This window comes from Cupressus sempervirens, chromosome 4 (genome assembly GCF_028749045.1).
Source record: "Cupressus sempervirens isolate cs-2001-9-10 chromosome 4, ASM2874904v1, whole genome shotgun sequence".
Lineage (NCBI taxonomy): Eukaryota > Viridiplantae > Streptophyta > Pinopsida > Cupressales > Cupressaceae > Cupressus > Cupressus sempervirens.
In genome coordinates this window covers 623,818,584-623,844,905 of record NC_143121.1, presented here as the reverse complement: position 1 = coordinate 623,844,905, position 26,322 = coordinate 623,818,584, and the positions used below count along the sequence as shown (strand labels likewise).

Below are 26,322 nucleotides of genomic sequence, written 5' to 3'. Positions count from 1 at the left end.
ATAGTTTTACATGCAGGATGTAGTTGTTGGCAGTAATCAAATGACAATAATGGTGAGTAGATTAGTATGAATTTTACTTTGTTTGATTGTTTTGATTAGGGTTTCATTTTATTTATAGTTAGTGCAAATACAAGATCCACATAAAAAAGTACAAATATAGTACTATTCAACCGCTACATTAAATTTTGATGAGCAAATCAGTATGAATTTTACTTTGTTCGTTTGTTTCATTTTATTTATAGTTGGTGAGTCTTCTTGAGTCCAAGTTGCACTAATGTGCTTCTTAGACATATAAGAAACATAATAATATTAATTTTGATTGGAAAATTCCTTAATATTGATGACTTTGCATTAAATTATAATGATGTTTGTATTCTTAATGCTACTAAATGTTTTTGTGTTCATTTGATGTCTATTGAGTGGATAATTAACATAATCAATGCTATTTTTTCTATACAAGTCATGCAACTTTGCCCTTCATATATAGTTCTACCACTTAATTTGAAGGATGAATACATATATTAGAAAGAAATTGTTTCTAGATTTAGACTTTCTATTTATTTCATTTCCCAATAGTCATTGATTTACTGAATTTCGTTGTTTTGTTTTAACTTTGTGAAACTCATGTGATCATCTTTATTTTTTGAATGAGGGAACAAAATTTCATTGTTACTTGTATGATCTACAAAACTCTGTGTATTATGTTTCTCAGTTAGTTAGAGATAAAGACTCTGAAACTTTGCAGGGGATAGGAAGGGTAAGAAAGTAAAATGATCCGCCCATAGCAATATTTCTCTTTATGTTTTTCAAAGAAATTTTTGTTAGGGTAGCTACGATTGTAATAGACATAACTGGTAACAGGTAAAGAAGATAGCAAATCTTTTAGACACTAATGCTGAGAAGGGTATTAAAAAAAGCTTGAAGAGTTGCTATGTTGTAGAAATGCGTATGGGGATAAAACATATCCTTGAAAGGTTGCACACAATTTCTTTGTAATATTTACATTCCTTTGCTCTAAATAACATATACTCTTATTGTGAATTTTTTTTACATAATTGACATTATTTTTATTGATATGTTATTTTCCTTTTCTCTTAATAACATTTACTCTCACTGTGATTTTTTTTTTTCCATAATTGATATTATGGTTATTGATAGACTAATTTCTCTAGTGTTTAGGTTTTTCTATGGGAAGCTTATCAAGACAGAACATTAATAATCTTAATGATCTATGTGGCTTTGTCACTTGGGTTTCAAATAAAAATTGAAGTAAGCCATAAAATCTTTTCCACCTTTTCCATTTCTCCTAATAATATGGCTAAATATCCTTCTCTTTCAAAACATTGAAGTTAGCAACAAATTTTCACTTTGCAACATGTAAGGCATAACGAAAGGGTGGTGCGATGGTGGAAGTATAGCTTTTGTTGTTATTCTTGTAATTTTTGTCACATGTAAGATTTCATTATGCATATTGTAGCTTTTTCTTTTGCTAGAAATATTTAAAATGCTCTTTGCTCATTGTGTGCTTGCTACTTTTCATATGTAAAATTTTTTTCTTAGAAAATCAAGATCTTGTGAATTGATTTAGAAATCAAGATTGAGGTCTTCAATTTTATATAGGGTGCAGACAAATTTTTGTTACCTAAAGCTATATTTCTACTTTAACAAAGTTTTCTTTTATAACATTATCTCCAATTACTTTATGTTATGTGGAAAACCATTTTCAATAACTAGTACTCACATGAGAATTTCTTTTTTTGAACATTGTGCTATATTTTACAAACTATTATGTGCCTTGTCTTTTTTGTTTGCAACAATTAGTGACTACCAATAGTCTCTATTGTTCCAAAATCTAAATGAAGAAAAAAGAAACATTCAATTGCAGGTATACATCTTGTTGTTATTTTCCTCAATCTTGTATTTCACCAATAGACAAGTTTTTTCTCTCTTTTTCTTCTACCACCAGTTGCTTTGATTTGACAGTGTTTTTGCATTACATGTTCAGGTTATCCAAGAGCGGAGAAGATTTAAAGTTTCCATTTTTTATCTTCTTGTTGGTGATGTTCTACCTTTAAATATTGGTGATCATGTATATATGTAAACTACCTAACATTATTACCATATACATTATTTTATTAGTCTATTTTAGAAATGAATTATTGTGTTCTTAGACATTTATCATTTCTTTTCAGGTGCCTGTAGATGGAATTCTAATTGAAGGACATTCCTTGTCAGTTGATGAATCTATCATTACTAGGGAAAGAAAATTTGTATGGAAATCTTTCTTATGTTGTGTCAATGACATGTTTTTGAGGTCATAGATATCTTATAACTTTTTGATGCCAATTACTGGGATATTTTCATCAACTTAACTCCCTATTTTGGCTGTAGGATTACAAAGATGAAAAAAATCCATTTTTGATCTCTGTATGTAAGGTGGAAGATGGCTATGGAACAATATTGGTAAGTATTTATCTTAGAGAAATAGTGTTATGCTTTTTGATTGTGTTAAATCAATTGACAAATTTTACTGGCTTATCATAGGTTAGTGGAGTAGGATTAAATACCGAGTGGGGTGTTTAATGGCAAGTATATCAGAGGATAATGAAGAAGAAACTCCACCACAGGTTTTGTCCTGGACCCTTTGCAACTTATCAAATTATCCATTATGTGTATTCATTTCTATTAGTTTCATGCTCAAATTTTGAACACACAAAAATGGTTCCTGTTACAATAGGTTTGCCTAAATGGTATTGCCACATTTATTGGCAAGGTTGGAATCACAATTACAGTTTTTGTATTTATTGTCCTTTTCATAAGGTAAGTAAAAGTACCTTAAACTGTTCTATTATAAATTATTTTCCTTTGTCATTTTCATGCATTTCATATATTGACCATGTTCTATTTCTTTAGGCACTTTACTGGACATACAAAAGATATCGCAGGAACTAGCAAGTTTAAGGTAGGCAAGACCAAGTTTGGAGATGCAATGAATGAGGTTATTGAAATATTTGCAATTGCAGTGAGGTAACATTTTATAATTTCAAAGTAACTTTTTCATTTTATATTTGAATGGATAAATCTTTCTATAGAAACAAATATGATAGTTTACAAAATTGTGAAAAACTTAATGCCTTCTTTTCCCCTAATCATATTTTTTGATGCCTTCTTTTCCCCTAATCATTTTTAACCTGTATTCTAATCCTTTTTCAAGATTTTTTTGGGTTGTGAAGTCCTAGAGATTAGTGGATGATAGAGTTTCTTCTTTGGGCAAGGGCTAATTAGGCCTAGTTGAAGGGTTAGGGGATGAAGGAAGTGTTCACTAGTTAGGTCATGAAATTCTGAGAATGATATCAACTTAGTAAGTCTGAAAAGGGTGTTTGAAAGTGTAAAAGCCTTGATAAGTTGTTTAAAGGTTTTGGGAGAGAATTGCTTATTTCAGTGTTGGAAGGGCTACTAGGTAGGCCTAGAAAGGCTATAGAAGAGAAATGGTTGAAGATGAGTGGATAGGAGTGAATGGGAAGTTGTAACATGGTAAATGTACCATGTTGTAATTTTTATTGTTCAAAATTCTTTCAAATTTGTGCCATTACATATCAATATTGATCTCCCTTATCCATTGATGTAGATGTCTATGAAATAGATCTGAACTCTTCTAAAGATCAACTAACTACTTCCCAACTATCTCTATGCTAGTTTAAACTAATTGTTACCAACTAAAACAACTAATTTTTTGTCAAGTTGATAACAAAAGTTGTCAACTCAACAACACACCATTCCAAGCCATCTAAAAGAACTTATAAAAGGTTTAAGGACAACCTTTAAAACCAAACTAACTCATAAACCCTTACTACTAATCCATACTAACTCTAATTAAGCCTTTTTAGGCTCATATAGCCAATATAGGCATTTTACAACTTATTGCACTTTGAGTGCTTTTAACACCACTTATAGGCTTTAATAGCCTTATTACATCATTTAAAACCACTATTGATAATTTCCAAATCCCCTAATCTAGGAGCAAACCATAATACCTTCCTAGTGACCACTAGGTAGCTTAGGACTGCTATTAGGCTTACATTTAGGATTGTGATTACAATAAGATCAATTTATGATCAAAATAGTATTAATGACCATGAAAATTCTCATTACAAGTTTTAATGACCTTAGAAGGCCATTTGTCTTCAATTCCACCTAAGGATCCATTGATGATTCTGGTGCTCTTCTTCCCCACTGACATATAGCATTCCATAGTTGGTAGTTGATTGAATTATTAAGTTACAACCCTAATGTTCTATAATGTTGCTTCCAAACCAAGTTGAATGTTAGGATTGCAAATTTTAGAGTAGAGCTCTATTATCGTATCATTGTCACTATAAACATGATGGGCTATAGCTGCAAACATTGTCACTATATCATAATTGGATCTCCACCTATTTGGGCATTTGATATATTGATCTCCTAACACCCTCATCACTACCCTGATAACCACCTTGTTTCTTTTATTCAACATACATCTTATTCTCTCTTCCTTGATAGGTTCATGAAAGGCCATGAACCTAGAGTTGTTATAGGGTTTAATTGGCGTGTCCATTATAAAAAAATTATAGATAGAATGCCCACTAAGACCCAGAAGTGAGGGGAAAACTACCTTGAACAGTGATATAAAGCTATCGAACTGAATACCATAGAATCACGAGTAAATTACCAACTGATAAAGTTGCAAAAAGGAAAAAAGGTTCTACATCGACAAGAAGTCCAAGGTACAAGATTGAGAAATAGTGGCAGTGATAAGATAGGAGAAAATTACAAATGAGGCACAAATAATCATTTTAGTGTTAGACAAAATCTAAACATTATCTCATAGCCTACATATCCTTAATATAAAGGTAATCGATGAGGGAAACTTTCCCATAGGGCCATAATTAGGCCTAAATGATTGCTAATCCTGACAAATGGATACAAATTTTGATAATCAGGAGACAAACCAAGAATATCTCTATAAGATATTGCCATATATGGGGATGCCCTATTCGAAGGAATAGGAGACAAATAATCTCCACTATTTTTTTTAGAAAAAAAATCATCTTGGTCGAAATTTTGACCAATGCATTGGTCGTGGGCTTGGCATCCTGGCTGATCAAGGGCCAGCATTGGTTGAACTTTAGACCAATGTTTGGTGGACATTTTGACCAAGATTGGTCTAGATTTCTACCAATAGTCCTCACAACAATAGAAGCCATTTTCATTTGAATTCTTGGTCAAAATTCTAACACAGACAAGCATTGGTCTAAATTTTGATGACAAAAATAGTGATACAACAATTGGTCAAAAATTCGATCAACATGGGTCAAAAATTTAATCAATTTTTGTCAAAAAATGAGTCAAAATGTACTAGTGAGTGTGAGAGGTGAACCAATAAGTCATTTATCAATTGGTGTTGTCTATAAATGGGATATCTCATAAAGGTAATCTTGCTTCATTACTAGAAAACTCACATTATGTATCCAATAGAAGGAGGGAGAGAAAGAAATATAAGATGGAGAGATAAAGAGAGTGAGAGAGGAGGTAAGGATATAAAAGTATTACAAAAATTAAATGTAAACATAGAGAAATTTGTAAAATAAAATTTTAGTTCTTAAATTAAGTATTTAAAATAAACTAAAAGTATATCTAGATTAATAATGCTAAATTATTATTGAATTTTTTATTTCTAATTTAATTGCTAAATAGTATCACCCTCATCCTTTATTATTTTTCTTTTAAACACATATACAATGCCTTATTTATGTACCTTTGAAATATTCATCCCAATTTATTTTTCTTTGAACAATGTTTTAATAGAAATAATTTGTATATATTTATTTTATTCTATTTTCTATTGGAGGCATAGGGTTTTAATGGATATTGAAATAAATAGATATAAAATTTATATTTTAGGATTATTTCTCATCAATATGTTTACTTATAAGATGTTTTATTTTATTTATAAAATTATTTCTCACGAATAACTCTTTGTGGTGATAGAAAATATATGTTATTGTAATTTATATAAAATATTCAAATTTAAGCAAGTTGAACTTTAAATATAAATTTTTTATATAACTTGGACTAAATGTTTAAAAAAGATTCTCCTTATCTTTATTGTCCTCTATTTATTTCCCTTATCTCTTCCCTTTGACCTTTCTTTCCTCCTACCTTTTTAAAGGGCTAATACATTGTGTTGGTTAACAAATTCTCCTCCTATGTTTGGTTTGTACCTTGACTCTCAAATAGCCTAATGTGTGGAGAAACAAAAGGATGTTACCAACATATAGGTCAGTGTAGGTAATCTATCACTACCCTTTGAATTGAAAGGTTCACTTCCCTTAGATTGAAAAGATTTGTGATAAATTCTATTTTTGATAGATCATGGTTTCTAGGGGCATTCTCTTAACCAGAAAGAAATAGAGGCTAACTAGGATGCCTGTAATCACAAATAACCTAGGTAGGTTGAAGGATTTGAACAACCCATATTACCCAAAGATATGGCTAATATAAGCTATTTGTCAGCTCTTTTAACATCTACTTCTAATTCTTACTCCTACCCCTAAATTATTGAATGCATGAAGTGAAGAATAAGAATAGGGCATCTATGGCACTTAGTGGCTCTCAATCTAGACAAAGTTTCCCAACAACAACTTCCTAGCTCACTGCAACTCTAGTTTCTTAATACACAATGCAACACTAAACCTAGAAGATTTGATGCATTCCAAGAAAAAGAAATAGATTTGTGAATGAAAAGAGTAAAACTCGGTTTTCTTATGCTATCAATATTGTACTAACATTCAAATCAGTGAGAGATCAACAACTTCATATACCAATATCTTTCAACTCCAAGAATAACTAGTCCAACATGCAATGAGCGACAAAACTATCAAAGTAAATTAGGTAGGCCCAGCTACAAAGCCAATTCACACCAAAAGTTTGTTGATCCTTCTATTAACTTTCAAAATTACATATATAGGCCCCTTTAGATTTGGCCAGTTACATTGTATGATTACACGTCAGAGCATTTGAAAGAAATTAGCTTAGAAGAGGATTGACTATTGGTCTCCATTACAAAATGCAATCATGAGAGGATAATTACCATATTTAGCTACAATAAATAGAGGAAGAGAAGAGAGAATGAAACTTGGCAAAATTCAAAATGAAGAATCATCATGGGAAAATTCATAATGCTCTAGTTCTTCTTCGTGGAAATAACCTTATGTGCTCTGAATGCATCTAGCACCATCCTTATTTCTTTGACACTTGGAATGTAAACATTATCAATCTTACCACCTAGTAGTCATGCTCTTCAATCAGCTTCTCTACCATGGTAACTTTATCTTGGAGCTTATCTGACGCCTTCTTCAATGTTCCATCAATGACTTGACTAGCTATGAGATCTTGGAATCTTAAAAGTTGGCGAGGCTAGTGGATTCCTCTACAAGTTCCAAGAAATTTAATTTCATTCATTCAATGTCCATTAACTACTTATTTGCAATTACATATGATTTAGTGTCTAAATCTTTGAGATATATATATAGACCTTCTCAATTAATTTCTTCACATCTTCATACATACTCTTTATCTCCTGCTTGACTTTGACCAATCTTTCCTTTTTGAATTCTATTGATTTCTTCCAAACAAGTAATGGCTCTTTACCAATCCTAAGGATACCAATACTAGTGGCAACATTAGTCTTCATGCTTATCACTTCTTGGAGAAGAGTGAATTCAAACCGATTATCTTTTTTGACTCTGCTTGCATTGAGACTTTGTGCATAGATACAACCTCTCTCAATCTATCTACATCTAAAATTAGATTGCCAAGGTTCTCAATTAGGGGATGACCTCAGGCCTTCAATTGTTCAATCCATACTCTACTAATCTTCCTAAAAATAGCTCTCTTGTTGTAATTTCTACAACAAATTTTCATTCTCCTCTGCCCTTGGATCAAATGTGCTTGTAGAGACACTATCCATGGGTACTATGGCTTAAGGTCCAAGCATTTCTTTGATGTAACCAATTAATTCCTTGTTGGAGGCCTTTAGTGTCTCCTTGGCTGATTTTATCTCCTCCAATCTATCTTCATTTTTTATGTTAGTTGATTTCCATATGTTGACCATAGAATCATGTATTGGGGGCCCTATATCAATTGTCTAAATTTGGAAATCATTTGGAGCTAACTCCTCAATTCTTCCCTCCTTTTGAGGTTTTTCTATCTCCACCACGGAGCTAACTCCTCAATTCTTCCCTCCTTTTGAGGTTTTGCTATCTCCACCACCACATGTATTTGCATATGTGGCCAAAGCGGCTAATGTCTTCTACTTCTTTGCCCTCTATGTTGATGTTTGTGGTGGTTGCATAGCCTATGCAATGAGATTATTTGGTGGGACACTCTCCTCCATTATTACTTTCTTTCTATCAATGGTTCCTCTAACCAAGAGTTGACTGAGAGAACGTTCATGGCTTACTGAAGAGCTGAGAGATCAAACAACTTTCTAGACATCGAAGGAGTCTTCTTCCTACTAGAAAAAAGGGAATATCATAATTTTAGTTACAGGAATCACATGAGGATTACCTCAGTCAATGTCTTGTGGTTGCTGTGGAGTATCTTAAGTTTGTTGATCACCATTAGGTCTACCCTCTGGTTGATTACTATCTCTATGTAGGCTGATTATTTGCACCGTGGAGTGTTCTTTAGCAACAGATTGCTCCTTCTCTTTATCCTTTTCTTTCTCTGCCTTTGCATCTTCATCTTTTCCTATATTAGGCAGGGAGCCTCCTCAATAGGTTGGAGGGATCTGAACATTCTTTTCTAGAGGATCATATTCTCCTCCACCAACAAACTATGATGGACCCACAAAGGTTGAAGTTGTAGTTACTGCGATAGGAGTGCCTGCTAATGTAGTCTGAGATCCACTTGACACACCTACAAATGATCTCGTAGCTCCCATCCGCTTCCTTCTAGCCCTCTTCCATTCCACCCATTTATCAGTTTGTTTGATGATACCAACCATCAGAATTTCAATCTTATCTATTGTGGGCTTGTCGAGTAGAGGAGTATGTTTGACTTCATTCTCATAGGTAGAGGACCTCAAGTGGTGATCATTATCCTTGATGTTGGTAACATTGATCTTCACATTATAGAATTTGACTTCCCCTATAGTGAGCCTAGACTAGAACTTTTCTCTGGTCTACATCTTTGTATAACGATCAGCCCAGTAATCCTCAATATCAACTGCATGCTTATAGGTGGAGCCAAGCTATAGATGATCCTTAACATAATTCACTAGATCATACTATGTCCTAATGACTTCATAGTCATTCAATTTGATCTTTCCTTCAAAGGCTTTAATTAAATTTCTGGCATCTTACCTAGATGTGCAAGAGTTATATGGCCCTATGACAACTGGAAAAGTAATTCCCACCTTGTTAATTGTTGAACATAAGGTATTCACTTCCAGAATATGTCTACATAACTCAATGAAAACTACCTTGTCTTTAGGGTACCTAGGCAATCTCTTTGGGATGCCATCAAACACACCAATCCATATATCGAAAATCGTCAGATATTGAATGAAACAACACCCAAACTGGGGAATTGCTAAAATTGCTTCTGGTGAAAATTTGTGCTTAGGACACCCCTGTAGCTCTGTGCATAGCCTTATAGTGAAGGCATCATTTACCTTGACAAATTATTCATATCTCTTATTGACTGCAAGAGGGAAATAATTCATAGACCTTCGTGTCTTCATTGAAATCCTCAATGCTTGTCAGGCCTGGCCATAAATGAATAGTTGCTAGGAGATATATTAGAAATGATGACATATAAAATTGTTGAAACACCTTTGTTGAGTTTTACAAGCTACTCAGCTCATCGCAAATGATTTGAGACTAGTCGATATACTATCCATCGACACATATCACCTGTTCAAGGAAGAAAAAATGCTCAATAAAATTAAGGACCACCTCATATCCTTTGAGTCTCAATAATATAGCTAAGATGTCTACTATCTCTCACTTCATACTGGTTCCGAATAGATTTTTTGGAAGTTTTCTCTTCTTGCTCTTTAGTGGTTGGAACCAGGTAGTCAAAATATCACCTTGCCTCTAAGACTTTTTCTCATTGAACATGGAGGTAGACAAACCAAAGTCAATGTGACAAAACTCTGCTCTATTCGGGATACCAAATGTGCTTTACATGAGCCCTTTGTGAAGCGTGATCAGGATTGAGTTATCAGGCATTTTGATTTTCCTGGATTTTGCATCATATCTGGCTATGCATTCCTTCATGAGCTTAGGTGCTTGGATGTCCCTTTAAAAACCAATGACCTCTACGAGTCCACTTTCTTTAAGCTTCAAAGTAATTGGATAAATGGGCTAATTGTTGAGTCTTTTATGCAAATCTTTGAGATTATAATATTTGAAAGATGTGTCTATATAGGTCTTGATTCACTCACCAATCCGGATAGGCTATCAGTTCCACCAATCTTTTGAGCCATTTGTTCTATAACATTACACATAGCTATGAAAGTTGTGCTCAATCATGAAATTATACTACTTGTGACATGAAAAAGTGATGCTACCAATAACTTCATCTTATTGAATTCAAATTTGAACGTTGAGCACCTGTACCACACAAGTGAACAACGAACCAATTATACAGATCTCTCCTTTAATGGTGCAATGATCAAATTAACATTTAATTTGATTAGCTAATGATTCTATTTTGTATCAAATGCTTTGTTAATAGGAATCCTTACAGTAAATTAAACCTTTAAGCTCTGGTGCAGCACAAAATAAATTTTTTGATTCTCCCCTTTAACACCGATTCTTTGAATAGTAGCTTAATGATTAAAAATCCACCCTGGATAGAATAAAGAACTCATTTTTTAATCTTTGGGAAAATACCATTTTTAACCTTTATCACAATGTTTTCTTTCGCTCCTCTCAGAAAAGAGAGTCTTCCCTTAGTTTTCCAAAAATCTACAAAATGAGGAAACTTCCCTTTGTTTTCTTATTTCATGTTACTCTCCTCCAAGTAGCACATACTAGGAATCTCGGACAAATATTCCACCCTACAAACAAACTATCCTCTTCTCATCTTTGCCTTGAATTAGAGAAGTGCCTCAATAAGTGCTCCATCAGGAGATGCGTAGTCAAAATGATGTGTTTCCAAAATGACTTAAGTCATTTGAATTTTGTCATCTTGACTAAATTATTGGCTTAGAGCCAAGAATTAGAGTCTCCCATGCACTGTCTTTTCTACATTTACATCTGATCAATTGGCACTAATTCATCTTTTTAGGAAACTAAGGGTCCGTTTGGTCGCAGGCATAGGAATGGAGAATAGGCATGTAATATTGGGAATAAGAATGGCTATTCCAATAACAGGTATTTTTTGGAATGGGTATAAAGCTCATTTTAGAGGCAAAATGGGAATACGTATTCCTATTCTCTATTCCAAGTGATGAACCAAAACGTATTCCAACTTTTCTATTCCTATTTCAGCAACCAAATGGACCCTAAGGGCACAAGTGCACTAGCGCACTGAGGATAACCAAAGTACGATATTTTGATAATGTTATTAATGTGTATAATGTTTGTATAAATAAAAATTAAAATAAAAGAAATATTAAATTAAACTAGGAATTCCAACTTTATGAGAGTTTGGAGGAAAAACGGCGAAAGAAAAACTATTGAAAACATAAAATGAGATGTTCAAAACAGGGCGCACTTCACAGTGAAACAAATTTGTTTTTCATTTACAATTCTATTAGTAGTGGTCTCAATTTATTCTTAGAATTCAAAACTATAAGATTTAAAATAAAAATAGTTTTTTATTTACTTAAATAAAATTTTAAATTATAGTTAGTTTTATATAAAGAAAATTCTTAAAATAAAATTAGATATTATTTTAGTTCAATTGCTATGCATGACTTTAAAAATTATCATGCATTTAAAATTTTGTTAAAGATATCTTAAAATAGAATTAAATATTAACTTGTAACGTGAATTATTTTGCATGAAAATAAATTATGATATCTAAGTTGTGAATTTTTTAATATATTTTTTATGAATTCTAAAATTAACTAACTGAAATTTTCAAGTGTTCTAAAAATAGGACGAGATATTTTAGACATTTCTAATTTAGTTTTTTTCATGCGTTTTGTTTGCTGGACAAGTTTCCTGATCTATATATTTAGATGTAACAACAGTTTTTTTCCGTCACTTGATTCAGGTTTTCTTTTGCTCTTTTGCTGCCGTATTGATAAAACGGTTGAACTTGTAATTTTCAAGTGATATTTCATTTGTGTTTGTGGACTCAAATTGTGAGGTGGTCAACATGAGAGATTTTTTTGAACTACTTGAAATGATGGAGAAAGATTTTCTATCGATGACAGCTCAAGGGTTTGGAAATGGTGAGAGTTCCAATGAGGAGGAACAATTTGGAAACAGTAAGAGCTCCGATGAGGATGAACAGTTTCTCAGTGCAAAACAGATTGATCTCAACAATTTGGAAAAACATTTGAGCAAGGAATCAAAGGAAGAATGGGAAATTGAGCTCAAGAAACTACAGTTGAAGTATAAAATAGGTGAAGGAGCTTTTGGAGCTGTATACAGAGGAGTTCTGGATGGGCAAAATGTTGCAGTGAAAGTTCTTGACTGGGGAGATGAAAAAACCAGAAGACCAGCTGAGATAGCTGCATTGAGGAATGCATTTCGAAAAGAAGTGGGTGTATGGCATAAGCTGGATCATCCAAATGTAACAAGATTTATAGGTGCTTCAATGGGTTCTTCGAGTTCAGACCTCAAGATCTCTTCGAATGGAAAATCAGCTTGTATTGTTCTTGAGTATCTTCGTGGAGGAACACTGAAGAGCTACATAAGGAACAAGATGGAGAAGCTTGATTTCAGCGTTGTGATCCAGTTTGCATTGGACATTTCTAGAGGGTTAAGCTATCTTCACTCACAAAAGATCGTTCACAGGGATTTGAAAACAGAAAACATTCTGCTGAGCAAATGTGGGAGCTTAAAGATAGCTGATTTTGGGTTGGCTCGTTTTGAGGCAGAGAATTTGAAGGACATGACTGGTAAGACAGGAACTATTGGTTACATGGCACCCGAGGTTTTAGATGGGAAGCCCTACAATAGAAAATGTGATGTTTACAGTTTTGGGATCTGCCTATGGGAGATTTATTGCTGTGAGAAGCCCTTTGCGAATTTCACGTTTGCTGAGATTGCATATGCAGTAGTGAAAGAAAATCTGAGACCCAAAATTCCAAAGTATTGTCCCAGATCTCTAACAAAAGTTATCAAAAAATGTTGGGATGCAAATCCTAATAAGAGACCCGAGATGCATGAGGTAGTTCAATTGTTAGAGAAAATAGATATATCTAAAGGAATGGTTCCTATGGATCAGCCTCATGGGTGCTTCTTCTTTTAATGGCCTAATGGCCATCGATGTAACTCTGCAATGTGCATAGACAAAATGTAAAAGGCTGATGAAGCCACTTTGCCCATGTAAACTATTATTTTCTTTTCAAAATTTGCTTTGTTGGACATGATTAAAGTTTGATTTGTGTATAAAGTGGTATATAATTCTTATACATCTGTCTTTATAATTATAATGTGCACAACAATCAGCAGAGAGATTAGGAACTGAAAGTGCTTGCAGCTTCAATATTTGTGGTTTCCCCTGCAATGAAAAGGGAAAAATCCAAGCACAAAACTATTGAACACACAAAAACTCACCCCAAAACTATGAGCATCCCTTGAAAAGGCTTGTTAGGGACCGCCATTAACAACACAGCATGAAAACAGGGGAACAAGTCACATTGTATGGAGAGATGGTCTGAAGATTTCTGTTCTCAAATTCATGATAACAATAGGCGTCAATTCCATCATGTTTCTTTTATTTTTTTATTTTTTTAATGTTTTTTTGAATTAGAGTTTCGGGCTTAAATTAAATTTACAATTATTATTTTGATGAATCTAGATGATTTATTGTATTCAACTTATTTGTACGGATCCAGAAAAGAACGATTTATGTGCTAGCAATAGACTCTTCAGTCTCATAGTGGAGAGCCCTAATTTGTGCAACGTTTTCTAAAATTTAATGATACTTTTAAATCTATGAAAATCATTCTGAAACAAATCTTTAAATGCGTTTGTTCTGTAACATTTTTTTTTAATAGTGTGATAGCTACTTCTACTTCGGTAATTTGACTTCATTTAGTATTCCATATCGGATCTAATTTTAAGATAATTTTGAAATAACAATATATAATTTGGTTCTTCGACTTCATATTCAATATCAAATCTAATTTTAAGATAATTTATTTCCCGACTTCTTGTCTATATACAAACTAGATTAATTTGGGTTATGTAAAAACTAGCTTAACTGGATTATGTTCCAATTGAATTCTTGAATTTGTGGCTTATAAAACCCAATTGGAAACTATGTGAAGGTGTTTAGCAGCATGCTATGGTGTCTTTTCTGTGTACAATATATCTTCCATGTTTCTGATTCAAAATGTATGAATCTATACTTTTCTGATTGATGTTTTAAAATTTCTAATTTAAATTTTCTATGAACTTTTTGACTTCATGGATTATCTGGATCAGGTTCTTGATTTATTATTGAAATGATATACAAAAGAAGATGATCTAAATAATTTTGCACTTGAATATTAAAATACACAAATAGATCACCAAATCAGATTGTAAACTAGGAGTCATTGTATTATATTTACAATATCAATTCCACTTTGACTGCTCCACATGTCAAAATAGATGCATGATAATTTGCATGGAAAAATATAAACGGTAGAACTGTAACTCGAGCATCAGTTCCATACAGCAACTAGATCTAGAGAAAATTTAAATAACACGTGAAGTGTATTTCGCTGCAGATCTTAGTGTTAACACTCAATGGATTTGTAGGAAAAAGAACATTCGTTTCATCGGCACTATAATTCCCCTATCCACCTCACAAGCCTTAAAAAACTCGATCGTCTCCCACCTCTTGAGCCTTACAAAATTTGAACTCAATTTCTTCATCACGTACTACATTTGTAGATGGAGCACCTTTGAACCAAGCAAAGTGTCCACATCCATTATTCCCCTACAAAAATTAAATTCTTTAGTTCATACTATAGTGTTCAGTCCATACAATAATTTATAACAATAATATATTTGTATTCTTCAACAACCTTCTTCCTATTAGAGCAACACCAAAATTGATGCCCAGGATTATTCGGTGTGTATGATGTCTTTAACAAGCATGGAATACATTGACACATTGACACATTGAGCAAAGGCATCAACCTATTATAAATAATGCATCATCAAATATCACATTAATAAGATGAATACTATAATAAACTATATAATTGAACTAAAATTAATATATTTCATATGCATAAAATCTCATCTCAAGAGAAAAATTGAGGAGTCATAACAAAAGTTGGAAAGATAACAAAACAAGAGTAATGTTCGATTTTACAAATATTCAGCAAGATTGACAACAAATTACTGTTAACAAAACATTAACAATAAGCAAGAAACTAAACCAACAACACCCTACCTTTCAATGAACACATTTCCCTTTCTATCTTACTATCAACATACAGGATTCACTTCTAGAAAAGTAGAAGATAGTACATGATTTAAAGCAAATATAATATAGACAACAAGCGTATTAATGCCAACTATATTAGGAATACCGTGAATCATCCAAACCAACACTTTGCTAAACCTAACACCATGTGGACAAAGTTAGCACAATGTGGAGAAAGTCAACTTGATGTGCCATTCTAAAGTTCATTTTTCCATTACCCATGAAACTTCACAGATTGTTCAGCACTGTTAAGAGATAGAAGAAAATATTTGCATTCTAGTAAATTTTATTTGTCATGTGGAAATGTACTGTTGCTGAAAAATTTTGAAACAGACCAAACAAAAGGCCTAATCACCATTGAAAAAATAGAGTTCCATTTTCATTTGCAAAAGCTTATTGGATAATGATTGTATAAAGAATTAAATAACATAGAAATACTTTTCAGCATATGAAGATATAGAATTTTTTTTTAGATAGATTTTATTCCATCTCAAACAAACTAATTTTTCTTTATAATGGATCTTGGTGCCATATATTTTCAAACATGTATATAATCGTATTACTTGGCATTGAATTGTATTAGTGCACTTTTTTTTTTAGAAAAAGAGGGGTAAAAATGTATTAAAACAAAAAGGATTACAATAAGGAGAGCTCAACAAGGAGCTCTATCCTGAGCAACAAGTTCATCAAATTCTTGTAACAAGTCTAGGGGAAGCTACCCCCTATCCATAATATTCCATCTTGAAGCATGACTAGAAGCCCATTTGGCCAAACAATCAACAACTCTATTCCATTCACAAGGAATATAAGTAAACCTAATGAAGTCAAGAGACGTACAAAAGAGAAGAGCCTGAAATTAACAACAATGGTCAGTTGTCACTTAACATCCTCAAGCTCCTGCGAGGAAAGCAAGTTCACCACCACTTGGGAGTTAGAATCAGATAATCTTACACCATCCTTGCAAACAACACTGTTCCAAAACATATAAAATAGCCCGAGCCTCCATGAGATTGTTAGTATGGTCACCCTTATGCATAGAGAAAAAGAATTTAACATCACCAGAACTGCAATGAGCCACTCCTCCAATACCAGCAGGGCCTGGATTCCCTTGGAAAGAACCATCAATGTTAATTTTTAGAACTCCATGATGAGGAGGATTCCAATGCCCCTCTTGATTCACCCATCCTTTCCATTATTTCCAAGGATGTTTGGGAACTCTTTGATACCATTGAGCTGCAACCCCATCCTAAAGATAAAAATTGAGGCGATTGCATATAACAAGATTAGCCGAATCCATATCCCCATCTAGCACACACTTGAATTGAATAGTTTCTTGAAGAGAATGTGAGATCTTCCACCAAAGATGCATAACACAAAATTGAACATCTTGGAAGATTCGACGATTCCTCTCCAGCCAGCTATGCCAAAGAATGAAAGATGGGCCAACAATCCAAGTAGCATGTAGAGGAGAAGACTTGGAGGGAGCACTACCCAAGTGGGCCCAGAACTCAAGCAAAGAGGAAGCATGCCCACAAGAGCAACCCCAAGCACTCCACCAAAGGTGCCATAATTGAGTAGAAAAGGAGCAATGGAAGAACATATGGGAGACAGACTCCTCCCCATTATCATACAAAACACAATAAGAGGGACCCTAAAATCCACATTTACAAAGATTATCCCACATAAGACAGTAGTTGTCAGTCACTAGCCAGATGAAAAAATTGCACTTGGACCAAGAAAATTTACTCCAAACTTTCTTCCACCAAGGGACCTCAACATCCCCAAATAATTGTCTAGTTATCCCTTGATACCAAGCAAAGACATGATATTTACCAGACAAGGTACCACCCCAAGCCAAAACATCTAGTCCTAGCAGAAAGGAACACTCCCTTGAGACCAAAATTTGAGAAAGCTCCTTACGATCCACCTTTTTGCCTCCAATAGGCCAATCAGAAGAGTGCTTCCATCTGTAACCAACAACAGGTCCCAATTGATAAGGAGTCTTGTAATGATCCACTTTATCCCATCCAACAACATGAAAATAATCACAAAGGGTTTGAACATGAGGCTACATGGATAATATGGATGGAAATCCATCCCAAGCATCAGACCAAAACAAAGCCTCAGAGCCTCTCTTACATATCCAGAAAAGACCTCTCTTGACTAATAGAGAACCAGTCTTAAGAGTATGCTAGACCATAGAGCCACGAACTTCAAGAGGAAGTGTAGAAATAGAGCAAGGATCAGCACCTCTGAAATTTTTAAGGGTGATAATACGAGTCCAATGTTGATGTTGTCCAGAGCACCATCGCCAATAAAGCTTAGTAGCCAATGCTTGACTACTCAAGAGAGCTGATCAAAGACCAAGACCGCCCTCTTTTTTAGGCCTGCAAATAGTCTCCCAGCTAATCAAACTCCATTTAGTGCTATGCAAATTACCACTCCAAATGAATTGCTGAGAAAGAGCATCAAACTCCTTGAGAAAGTAAATAGGAGCAGCTTGAACCATGCTTTATAAGTAGGAAGATCTTGACTAATAGATTGAAGAAGAGTAACCCAAGAAACAATAGAAAGCTATCTATGAGTCCAATGATTTACCTTTTCCTAAAGCTTGATAATCAAATTTTGCCAAAAAAGTCACAGTTTCCTAGAAACAATAATAGGGATGCCAAGATAAGTCAAAGGAAGCGACCCCATCTGAAACTGCAAGATATTAACAATCCTTTGCTGAATAGAATCGGGAGTGTTAAAAAAGTAAATGGAAGATTTTTGCTCATTAATTTTTGGCCTGAAGCTACCAAATAAATATCTAGAGTATGTCAAAAGGCTTCAGCTTCCTTGATCCTAGCAAGACTCGCAAGAGTAGGATCATCAACAAATTGAAGGTGAGAAAGAGTAGGTAAATTATTACCCCACCACCACCCTTGAATAGAATTCTAGGACACCTAATACTTAATGAATCTGTTGAAGCCCTCATCCATGATGATGAAAAGATAAGGTGAGAGAGGATCACCCTGGTAGAGACCTCTAGAGGCATCAAATAGCTGGGAAGGTTGACCATTAAGAAGAACTACAAAAGAGGTAGAAGTAACACAACTCAAAGTCAAACTCACCCAATTAGAGCTAAAGCCAAAGGTAAGAAGAATATTCCTTAGGAAACTCCATTTAACTCTATCATAGGCCTTAGCCATGTCCAGCTTAACAAACATATATCGCTTCCTTGAACTATCCATAGAGTGAATAACCTCAGTAGCAATAACCATCCCATCCAAAAAATTTCTTCCAACAACTAAACCAGCTTGTTCCTCTGAGATAATAATGGAAAGCTACTTTTTAATTCTCTCAGCAATCAACTTAGTAATGACTTTGTAAACCACATTACATAAGGCAATTGGTCTAAAAAACTTCATTTGATTAGCCCCCTATCTTTTTGGAATAAGAGCCAAGAAAGTAGAATTTAATTTCTGAAGCATTTACTTGCTAGAATAGGATTCCTTAACCACCTCCAACAAATCATGATTAATGATGTCCTAGAATTCTTGAAAGAATTCAACTGGAAATCCATTAAGACCAACCATACATGAGTCTTGCAGCTTCATCATATGCCCTCATTGCATCCCCTATAATGTAGATATCAAAATCCCAACTTTGAAATTTAAAGATCTCTTTGATAAAGAGGAATGCAAATGGATGCAAAATTGCTTAGGATTCTTAAGAACTTGAAGTCCTACAAAAAATTCAACCATGGGGGCATTCTAAACTCAAATTAACTCAAATTACCATATCATACCAACATGCAATACTCAGCAACATGATAGATGAATTGGTTTTAGCAATTCCAAAATAAAAATCTCCAAGAATATGGAAATAACAAGGATGGGGGATGTCAAATAAAAATATACCAAATTAATCGCAAGGAAAAACATACCAGCACAAAGAAATTATGATTCAAATGCTGAGATCCACCCTTAAACAACAAATTCAACAAAATCACCAGTACGAAAAAACAAAGGAGGGGCTGGATTCTTGAAATAGTTAGAAGAGACAATATACATTATCAGATTAATTTAATTTCTGGACTCGATCATGTAATTTTTTTAGCATCAACATTTCAGATCACACTCTGTGATCCATAATCAGAATGAGACAATGTAGAAATATAAGAAGAAAAATATGAGGATTCAACAACCAAGCACATTAAGATCAAATTTCATAAAACAGGTGGATTCATCTAATAAAGAATTTCATGTTGTAGACATCTACAGTAACATAAAAAGAAAGAAATTAGAAAATAGAAAAGTGCTTTATAGGAGTGGGGCCTTTGTATATCACTCAAGTCCACTTTGGCTACTATATGATGTCAATAGTGAGACCCAAATAAATATTTCAATCATAGAGAATACTGCTAAATTTATCTTCAAATTAGAGAGAGAGAGAGAGAGAGAGAGAGAGAGAGAGAGAGAGAGAGAGAGAGAGAGAACGAATCTAAGTAGAAAATAAAACATTTAACTGTGTAGCTCTATGCCTACACTCTCTCACCAAATTCATAGCAATCAAACATTCAAACATCAGTAATCAAACTCTCCTAGGTGGATTCCTTCATCTATATGAGCTTAACAAAAATTGGTAGACTTGAAAACACCAACTTGGATGAGTGCACCAAGATGGTGTACAAAAAGGGGGGTATATGTGGACACCTTTTTCTTGAAATTAGGTAAACCTGAACTTGGATGATACATTTGAGGGTCATCCACTAAAAATGACAAGATATGTAAAACATATAAATTATAGTACTCTGAATCTACTTTCTAAACTACTAGAGTTTTTACAAAATGGATAAGATTAGGTGGGTCAAACCCTACGCACATGAAAAATAGATCCTAATTTTTTTAGAAAATATAACATAGTTGTTTTTGTGTGCAACACAAAAGACCAAATTATATTTAGTATCTTTCATATCCCATTAGTAGGATGATAGCTATGAGTCATATCTGGCTATGCATTCCTTCACAAGCTTAGGTGCCTGGATGTCCATTTAAAAACCAATGACCTCTACAAGTCCACTTTCTTTAAGCTTCAAAGTAATTGGATGAATGGGCTAATTGTTGAGTCTTTTATGCAAATCTTTGAGATTATAATATTTGAAAGATGTGTCTATATAGGTCTTGAAATCACTCACCAATCCAGATAGGCTATTAGTTCCACCAATCTTTCGAGCCATTTGTTCTATAACAATACATAGAGCTATGAAAGTCGTGCTCAATCATGAAATTATACTACTTGTGATATGAAAAAGTGATGCTACCAATAACTTCATCTTATTGAATTCAAATTTGAACGTTGGGCATTGAATCACCAGTAACACACAAGTGAACAATGAATCAATTATATAGATCTCTCCTTTAATGGTGCAATGATCAAATGAGCATTTAATTTGATTAGCTAATGATTCTATTTTGTAGCAAATGCTTTGTTAACAAGAATCTATATAGTAAATTAAAACTTTAAGCTCTGATGCAACACAAAATATTTTTTTTGATTCTCCCCTTTAACACCAATTTTTGGAATAGTAGCTTAATGAGTGAGAATCCACCCTGGATAGAATAAAGAACTCATTTTTTAATCTTTGGGCAAATACCATTTTAAACCTTTATCACAAAGTTTTCTTTCGCTCCTCTCAGAAAAGAGAGTCTTTCCTTACTTTTCCAAAAATCTACAAAATGAGGAAACTTCACTTAGTTTTCTTATTTCATGTTACTCTCCTCCATGCAGCACATACTAGGAATCTAGGATAAATATTCCACCCTACAAACAAACTATCCTCTTATCATCTTTCCCTTAAATCAGAAAAGTGCCTCAATAAGTGCTCCATTGGGAGATGTGTAGTCAAAATGATGTGTTTTCGAAATGACTTAAGCCATTTGAATTTTGTCATCTTGACTAAATTATTGGCTTAGAGCCAAGAATTAGAGGATGACCAAAGTATGATATTTTGATAATGTTATTAATGTGTATAATGTTTGTATAAAATAAAAATAAAAATAAAAGAGATATTAAATTAAACTACGAATTCCAACCTTATGAAAGTTTGGAGGAAAAACAGCGAAAGAAAAACTAGTGAAAATGTAAAATGAGATGTTAAAAATAGGGTGCACTTCACAGTGAAACAAATTTATTTTTCATTTACGATTCTATTAGTAGTGGTCTCAATTTATTCTTAGAATTCAAAACTGTAGGATTTAAAATAAAAATAGTTTTTTATTCACTTAAAATAAAATTAGATATTATTTTAGTTCAATTGCTCTGCATGACTTTAAAAATTATCATGCATTTAAAATTTTGTTAAAGATATCTTAAAATAGAATTAAATATTAACTTGTAACGTGAATTATTTTGCATGAACATAAATTATGATATCTAAGTTGTGAATTTTTTAATATATTTTTTATGAACTAATTTAGTTTTTTTCATGCGTTTTGTTTGCTGGACAAGTTTCCTGATCTATATATTTAGATGTAACAACAGTTTTTTTTCGTCACTTGATTCAGGTTTTCTTTTGCTCTTTTGCTGCCGTATTGATAAAACGGTTGAACTTGTAATTTTCAAGTGATATTTCATTTGTGTTTGTGGACTCAAATTGTGAGGTGGTCAACATGAGAGATTTTTTTGAACTACTTGAAATGATGGAGAAAGATTTTCTATCGATGACAGCTCAAGGGTTTGGAAATGGTGAGAGTTCCAATGAGGAGGAACAATTTGGAAACAGTAAGAGCTCCGATGAGGATGAACAGTTTCTCAGTGCAAAACAGATTGATCTCAACAATTTGGAAAAACATTTGAGCAAGGAATCAAAGGAAGAATGGGAAATTGAGCTCAAGAAACTACAGTTGAAGTATAAAATAGGTGAAGGAGCTTTTGGAGCTGTATACAGAGGAGTTCTGGATGGGCAAAATGTTGCAGTGAAAGTTCTTGATTGGGGAGATGAAAAAACCAGAAGACCATCTGAGATAGCTGCATTGAGGAATGCATTTCGAAAAGAAGTGGGTGTATGGCATAAGCTGGATCATCCAAATGTAACAAGATTTATAGGTGCTTCAATGGGTTCTTCGAGTTCAGACCTCAAGATCTCTTCGAATGGAAAATCAGCTTGTATTGTTCTTGAGTATCTTCGTGGAGGAACACTGAAGAGCTACATAAGGAACAAGATGGAGAAGCTTGATTTCAGCGTTGTGATCCAGTTTGCATTGGACATTTCTAGAGGGTTAAGCTATCTTCACTCTCAAAAGATAGTTCACAGGGATTTGAAAACAGAAAACATTCTGCTGAGCAAATGTGGGAGCTTAAAGATAGCTGATTTTGGGTTGGCTCGTTTTGAGGCAGAGAATTTGAAGGACATGACTGGTAAGACAGGAACTATTGGTTACATGGCACCCGAGGTTTTAGATGGGAAGCCCTACAATAGAAAATGTGATGTTTACAGTTTTGGGATCTGCCTATGGGAGATTTATTGCTGTGAGAAGCCCTTTGCGAATTTCACGTTTGCTGAGATTGCATATGCAGTAGTGAAGGAAAATCTGAGACCCAAAATTCCAAAGTATTGTCCCAGATCTCTAACAAAAGTTATCAAAAAATGTTGGGATGCAAATCCTAATAAGAGACCCGAGATGCATGAGGTAGTTCAATTGTTAGAGAAAATAGATATATCTAAAGGAATGGTTCCTATGGATCAGCCTCATGGGTGCTTCTTCTTTTAATGGCCTAATGGCCATCAATGTAACTCTGCAATGTGCATAGACAAAATGTAAAAGGCTGATGAAGCCACTTTGCCCATGTAAACTATTATTTTCTTTTCAAAATTTGCTTTGTTGGACATGATTAAAGTTTGATTTGTGTATAAAGTGGTATATAATTGTTATGCATCTGTCTTTATAATCATAATGTGCACAACAATCAGCAGAGAGATTAGGAACTGAAAGTGCTTGCAGCTTCAATATTTGCGGTTTCCCCTGCAATGAAAAGGGAAAAATCCAAGCACAAAACTAATGAACACACAAAAACTCACCCCAAAACTAGGAGCATCCCTTGAAAAGGCTTGTTAGAGACCGCCATTAACAACACAGCATGAAAACAGGGGAACAAGTCACATTGTATGGAGAGATGGTCTGAAGATTTCTGTTCTCAAATTCATGATAACAATAGGCGTCAATTCCATCATGTTTCTTTTATTTTTTTAATGTTTTTTTGAATTAGAGTTTCGGGCTTAAATTAAATTTACAATTATTATTTTGATGAATCTAGATGATTTATTGTATTCAACTTATTTGTACGGATCCAGAAAAGAACAATTTATGTGCTAGCAATAGACTCTTCAGTCTCATAGTGGAGAGCCCTAATTTGTGCAACGTTTTCTAAAATTTAATGATACTTTTTAATCTATGAAAATCTTTCATAAAATCTTTTTGAAAGAAATCTTTAAATGCGTTTGTTCTGTAACATTTTTTCTTAATAGTGTGCTATCTACTTCTACTTTGGTAATTTGACTTCATTTAGTATTCCATATCGGATCTAATTTGAAGATAATTTTGAAATAGCAATATATAATTTGGTTCTTCGACTTCATATTCAATATCAAATCTAATTTTAAGATAATTTATTTCCTGTACTCTTTCTCTTATTTACAAATTTTGCTCACTGTTTATTTCCCGACTTCTTGTCTATATACAAACCAGATTAATTTGGGTTATATAAAAACTAGCTTAACTGGATTCTGTTACAATTGAATTCTTGAATTTGTGGCTTATAAAACCCAATTGGAAACTATGGATTATGTTACAATTGAATTCTTAAATCTGTGCCTTATAAAACCCAATTGGAAACTATGTGAAGGTGTTTAGCAGCATGCTATGGTGTCTTCTCTGTGCACAATATATCTTCCAGGTTTCTGATTCAAAATGTAGGAATCTATACTTTTCTAATTGATGTTTTAAATTTCTAATTTAAATTTTCTATGAACTTTTTGACTTCATGGATTATCTGGATCAGGTTCTTGATTTATTATTAAAATGATAGACAAAAGAAGATGATGATAAATAATTTTGTACTTGTACATTCAAATACACAATTAGATCATCAAAACAGATTGTAAACTAGGAGTCACTGTACTTTATTTTGAAAAATCCTCCTTCCCTCAATTTTGCACTTTGATCAAAGTTATTAGCTGCAACTTGAAGGGAATATAGTTAAATAGATGATATCCTTAAGACCTTTCTTTATGAAAAATATACCTGTGCAAAACTAATACCACAACTGTAGAATTTAAAACATGGGGAGAAACAAAACAAAACAGAGCACTACAAATTTTTTACACGAACACAATATCTTCCACTGATTCAAGAATCGATTACATATTTTTGGAGAGCACTTAAAATATTACATTAGTAGTATTTTTTATAGAGGTTACTCATTCATATACAACTATAAGTTGATAACCATGTAAATTATATAAATCCCATAAATTAGGCATGAAGCCGTTAACTTCATGTACAATATTCACAATATCAATTCCACTTTGACTGCTCCACATGTCAAAATAAATGCATGATAATTTGCATGGGAAAATATAAACGGTAGAACTGTAACTCGAGCATCAGTTCCATACAACAAGTAGATCTAGGGAAAATTTAAATAACATGTGGAGTGTATTTCATTACAGATCTTAGTGTTGACACTTCATCACTTTGTAGAAAAAACAATATTCTCATCAGCAATTTAATTTGAACCATTTTACAGTACAGGCCTTACATTACAATGTCTTTGAATGGCTTGCTGTCAAAATAGTAAAATCCAATGGTTACAAGTATTTAACAAAAATCAATTTTGCAGCTTTAATTTGCATGATTTAATTAGTTGTTTAGCTTAAAAGTGAGCTGCAATTGCAGGGTTGGATATGCACAACAAACTACTGAGCTGAATTATGAAAGACTAAAGTTTTCAACCTTCTCATGTATCTGTATTTCTATTAACTAATATCTACTTTTCCAATATATGAATATCTATTATTGTCTATACATACAAGTTTGTGTGGTCATATATACCTTAGATGAGTTCCACCTATGACAATTACTTGAAGACATGTAAGGAGGTGACAAACAAAATTCATCAAACTGCAAAAGGATGACGTCTTTTGGTAATGAAACAAAGGATGACTTATTGACTTTATTTGATTCGTTATCTATAACGGGGCATATGTCTTATCCTAAAACTGTAGAGATGTACAGAAATCATGCATATAAATAGAGCCAGTTATAAACCTGGTGTTGTTTGCTTATTTTTGTGTGGCACAAGACTACAAAATAAGGTAGCTACTAAGGTTTCATTTTAGTATTGATTTTTTTATAATAATTTATATATTGAACGGTCTATTTGGTTTGTGGATTTATACAAACTTCGATTTAGCCAAATCAAGACTTTGCAAATCTTAATTCTTTTTTTAAAATTTTACTTGAATCATTTGGTTCATGCGGAAGATTTGAAAGATGCATGAGAAGATACATTATTATGTGTTATGTGTTTGGTTCGAATTGAAATTTGGTTTTTTAAATTAATTTTTTAATTTTTTAATTAATAATCTTTAAATTTTCTCTTTTTAAATTTTTATTTTTAAAATTTTTT

The 26,322-nt window shown here is 33.2% G+C and overlaps 2 pseudogenes; both read left to right on the top strand.

Annotated features, from left to right (window-relative positions):
- Nucleotides 1-12,405: 12,405 nt before the first annotated feature.
- LOC149562773 (serine/threonine-protein kinase 54 pseudogene) lies at nucleotides 12,406-13,476 on the top strand (annotated as a pseudogene).
- An 8,858-nt stretch (nucleotides 13,477-22,334) lies between these two features.
- Nucleotides 22,335-23,405, top strand: LOC149562772 (serine/threonine-protein kinase 54 pseudogene; annotated as a pseudogene).
- Nucleotides 23,406-26,322: the final 2,917 nt, after the last annotated feature.